This window comes from Phalaenopsis equestris, unplaced genomic scaffold, assembly GCF_001263595.1.
Source record: "Phalaenopsis equestris unplaced genomic scaffold, ASM126359v1 Scaffold000552, whole genome shotgun sequence".
NCBI lineage: Eukaryota > Viridiplantae > Streptophyta > Magnoliopsida > Asparagales > Orchidaceae > Phalaenopsis > Phalaenopsis equestris.
In genome coordinates this window covers 3,766,243-3,771,735 of record NW_018164992.1, presented here as the reverse complement: position 1 = coordinate 3,771,735, position 5,493 = coordinate 3,766,243, and the positions used below count along the sequence as shown (strand labels likewise).

At 39.0% G+C, this 5,493-nt stretch overlaps 1 protein-coding gene across 2 annotated transcripts in view; it reads left to right on the top strand.

Moving 5' to 3' along the window:
• LOC110029122 (dihydrolipoyllysine-residue acetyltransferase component of acetoin cleaving system-like) overlaps positions 1–5,493 on the top strand; it is a 12,830-nt gene that overhangs the window by 4,159 nt on the left and 3,178 nt on the right. The window lies entirely within an intron of this gene.

Sequence of the window (5,493 nt, the reverse complement as noted above, 5' to 3'; positions counted from 1 at the left end):
CTCCCCAGCCGCCCCCCCCCCCGCCGTCGCTGCCCAAGTGCCTGCCACAGCTAGCCGCAGCCACCAGCCCCCGCTCTCCTGCCACCGCTAGTCCCCACCAGTAACAGCAGCCTCCAGCCGCCCACCACTTCATGCTATCCGTCCATCTCCGTAGCAAGCCGCCTGCTGCCAGCCGCTCACCCGCCGCCCGCCCACAAATAATGCTCCGTGCTGGATGGAGCAAAGAAAACGTCATATATGCTATGGACATTATAGCTTAATACTAGAAGACACGTGGTCTAATCATTTCATAAAAAAATAAAAAATTATATCCAATCAAATATGTTTTATATATATTTTTAAATATTTAAATCATAGCAGTATTAAATATGTTTTCTTAACAATGAGCAAAATAAAAATAAAAAATAAAAACTGATCTCAAACAGACTTTAAGATTCTGAGTATATGTATGTACATACATTTATATATATATATAGATGTATGTATGTACATAGATGTATGTATGTATCTGTTGAGAAAATTAGGGCGAAGAAAACAGTAACGACACAAATCCAGAAGAACACAGAGATTTAACGAGGTTCGGCAAAGATACAAAAATGTCAACGTCCTCGACAGCAAAGCGGCTGCTTTTCACTAATCCAGAAAAGAGTACAGAATACAGAATATAGGATAAGACCTAGGGTTACATACATGCATATTTCTAACCCTAGAAAGAGCAGAAAAAGAAACATTAAGTATAATATGTAATTACCAAATTACTCATGTACGACACTCCCAACCCACATAAGGAAACTCTCCTAATTTGGACAGAATCTTCCGCTCTGCTCCGCTCCACTCAAGCATGTCCCTTATATGGTATATGAGTCATACCTAACAAATCTCCACCTTGGCAAATATCCAGCCCCTTAGGAGAAATACAACATGAAGTTTCTTACATATCATAAGTGGGTTGGGTCACCATGTTTCTCTAGCAACTGCAAACATTCAACAAGTCTAAGCAATGCAAGAACACGCTGATAGTAACTGGCTTGGTCAACATATCAGCCGCATTTTCATCAGTATGAACCTTCTGCAACAGTACTCACCAGAAGCAATCAATACTCTGATCTTGTGATATCTGACATCAATGTGTTTGGTTCTCGCATGGTACATCTAGTTCTTAGCCAGATAAATAGCACTATGGCTATCACAATGCAACTGAACTCCACATTGCTCAACGCATAGTTCATTTACTAGCTCAGCAAGTCATAAGGCTTCTTTTGCAGCTTCAGCTACTGTCATATACTCTGCTTCAGTTGTAGATAATGTCACAATAGACTGAATTGTTGATTTCCAACATATAGGTCCTCCACCAAGAGTAAACACATACCCAGTTGTAGACTTTCTGCCATCCAAATCACCTGCGTAGTCAGAATCGTACCCTACAACTGAAGAATCATTTTGCTGACTGCCAAAAATGATTTCATGTCCTACAGTACCTTTCAGATACTTGAAAATCCACCTGACTGTTTCTCAATATTGCCTTCCAAGTTTAGCTATGTATTTGCAGACTTAATTAACAGCATGAGACAAATCAGGACGAGTACATACCATTGCATACATCAAACAGCCAACTGCACTGACATATGAAACCTTTGTCATGTCTTTGATTTCTGTGTCTGTCTTAGGACACTGTCCTGAAGAAAGCTTAAAATGATTTGACAAGAGTGCTTACAGGCTTTGTTTTGCTCATCTCAAACCTATCCAGCACTTTCTCAACATAGCCTCGTTGAGATAGACATAATCGTCTTGAGCTTCTATCTCGATGATTTTCATTCCAAGAACCTTATTCGTAGTACCCAAGTCTATGTCAAATTCCTGACTCAATAAAGCTTTCAAACCACGGATATCATTTATATTTTTTGCAGCAATCAGTATATCGTCAACATACATTAACAAAAAAATAATAGAACGATCATCAAGCCTCTTCACATAAACACAACAATCATATTCACATCGCTTGTAGCCAATTTGTATCATGTAAGAGTCAAATCGATTGTACCATTGTCTTGGAGACTGTTTCAACCCATACAGCGATTTCTTTAACCTGCAAACCAGATGCTCCTTTTCATGTTGAGTGAACCCTTCTGGCTGCTCTATGTAAATCTGTTCACCCAGATCACCATGCAAAAAAGCTGTTTTAACATACATCTGCTCCAAATACAAATCCCAAATGGCTACTAATGCAAGCATTGCCCTGACTGAAGTATGTCTGACCATAGGAGAAAAGATTTCATCATAATCTATCCCCTTCTACTATGAAAATCCATTTGCTACCAGTCAAGCCTTGAATTTTTCCCATTCTTTTTCTGATACTGTTGGTTTCCTTTTATACACCCACTTGCACTCAATAGTCTTCTTTCCCTCAGAAAGCTGAACTAACTTCCATGTGCGATTTTTCTGTAAAGACTTCATCTCCTCAATCATTGCACCCAGTCATTTCTCTTTCTTCTGACTAGTGATAGCTCCTTCAAAAGTGGTTGGATCATCGCTGCTGATAAGAAGTGCACAAGAGAACAAGTCTTTATAACTCAATCTGCTATGAGATCTTATATTTTTGTGTCTCTATCTGTCTCTGGCTATATTATAATTTTGCGGATCGTCTGCAATGGAATCATCAGGTATTCGATTTGAACCTTCAACTCTCTCAGTTGCCACCGAATGTTGTTCTAAATCCATCTGCACCGCATCTGAACTGGAACTTTTCCCAACACCTTGTCTTGATTTTGCTGCAACATTGACTGTTCATAAAAAACTGCATCTCTGTTGATCACCATCTTTATAATTGGATCCTAAAACTTGTATCATTTCACACCTTTCTTGTAGCCCAGAAAGATGTACTTGGATTTTGCATCAAGTTTTGATCTTTCATCTCCAGGTACATGTACATAAGCAAGACAACCAAAAATCCGTAAATAATCGAAATTAACTGGATTACCTGTTCATACCTCTTCTGCGACCTTGCCACCCTACGATGCCCGAGGTGATCTATTGATGAGATAACATGTCATATTCACATATTCTGCCCAGAAACTCTTAGAAAGCTCTGCATTCAGTCTCAAGCATCTTATCCTTTCAGTTAAGAACTTGTTTATCCTTTCTGCCACACAATTTTGTTGTGGTGTCTTGCGCACTCAAAAATGTCTCAGAATCTCATGCTCCTCACAGAACTTCTGAAACTGTGAATCTGTGTACTACATGTTATTATCGGATTTCAAATACTTGATCTTTCTGTCAGTTTGGTTCTCCACCTCAGCTTTCCACGGCTTGAATTTAGAGAATACTTCAAATTTTTGTTTCAAAAAATAAACCCAAATTTTCCTGAAGAAAACATTAATAAAGGTGACAAAATACTGAGATCCTTTCAATGATAATTCCCTGGTAGGGTCTCATACATCATAATACACATAATCAAAAATCCCTTCAGTTTTATGTTTTCCAGTCATAAAACTAATTCTAGTCTGTTTTTCAAGAACACAGAACTTACAAAGATCGAGCTTGCAGCTTTTAACTCCATGCCACAGATTTCTTTCATGCAATTTTGTCATCCCACGTTCACTAAGATGACCCAGACGCATATGTCATAGCTTTGTGCTATCATCATCTGACTCCACAGAATGAACTTCATCTACAACTGTACTCCCTAACAGTTTGTAGATTTTACCTGCAGTTAACTTTCTTTTCATCACGGTCAGTGCACCCTTAACAATTCTGATGGTTTTCCTATCCTCATCTGTCTTAGAAATAAAACTATTTCTATATAAAATGCCCGAGGAAATCAAATTCTTCTTCATTTCTAAAATATGTCTGGTATCACATAATGTTCTAACTGTGTCATCATACATCTTAATTCTGACATCTTCAATACCAACAATATTGCAGCATACATCATCACCTAGATAAACTGAGCCAGAATTAATTGACTTGTACGAAGTGAACCACTCTCTGTTAAGTATTATGTGATAAGAGCATCCTGAATCAAGAATTCATGTATCCGTGACCTGAGTTGATGAAAATGATAGCATTCTTCATCACTGCAATCTGAATTGTCACTCTGCACTACATTTACAGACTTAGATGATTCATCACATTTCTCCTCAATCTGCTTCTTGAGCTTTGGACAATCTCTCTTCATATGACCTGACTCATTGCAATTGTAGCAATAAATTGTCTTTTTACCTTTTGACTTGGATCTGGAATTTCACCTTCTAGAACACTCATCTTTCTTCCTTCCACGATCCTGCTTACCCTTAACATATAAATTGTCGTCATGAGAGCTTTTCTCTGCATTATGCTTCCGTTGGTTGTGAATCAACAATGCTGCAGTGATTTCATCAACTTTGATGGTTTTTTCGTCATATGTAAGAGTAGTCATCAGGCGTTCATAGGAAGAATGCAGTGAACACAACAAAATCATTGCTCGGCTTTCATCCTCAATAGTCACATCAAGCTGTGATAAATCTGTGATTATTTGATTAAAATCATTAACATGTTGTGCTAGATCAGAACCTTCTTGAATTTTCAGCCCATACAGCTTTTGCTTCCGATACAATTTATTCGTTAGAGATTTAGTCATAAACTGAGTTTTCAATTTCTTTCATACCTCCCCTGGAGATTTCATATTCATCACGTGATACATAACCTCATCTGTCAGACATAGGCGTATAGTAGTTGCAGCTCGTTGTTACAATTCTTCTAAATCTTCATCCTCCATGGCATCTGGTTTCCTTGCCCGCAAAGCATTCAGAATTTCCTGTTGCGCTAATAGATCTTTTACCCTTGTTTGCCACAACCCAAAATTTATGGTTCCATCAAGCGTCGTCACCTCGAACTTTGCACCAGAACTTTGCACCCAAAAATTTCTTCAAGATCTTTCGCATGTTTTCTGCTATCGCGTCACCGAAATAGCATCGTGTGCACCACGAAATATCTCAGCCAAGAAATACAATCGAAGGAATATTTTGCCGCCTCCAGTAAAGGAAACCAATCTTCCACTTCAGGAAAACAATATCCTGCCTCCAGGAACCAACAAGGAAACAAATCGAAAAACCAATCTCTCGCCTCCAGGAAACATAATCAACTCAAATCAAAAAATTTCTTCCAAATTTTCTTCTTCGCAGCCTTCGGCAAAGGAAATTCAGAAGCTTCTGAAATCACCTCCCAGCAAGGAAATCAATCTGACCTTTCCGCAATTCCTCCTCCCGCAATCAGAAATCAATCGGACCCTTCCAATTTCTTCCTTATCGGAACCAGCAGAAAAAATTATTTCCCCAACGGAAGGAAATCTAAGAGAATATTCCTCCAATAGAAATCCAAGATTCTCCTTCTGATTCCCTTCCAATTTTGTTTCTTCTCCGCCGCTTTAGGCCGTGCTGGTCACCAAGTCGCGCAATTGAGCTCGCCTGTCACAGGAAAGCTCGTCGGACTCTTGGACGCAACGCGAACTCCTGCTGA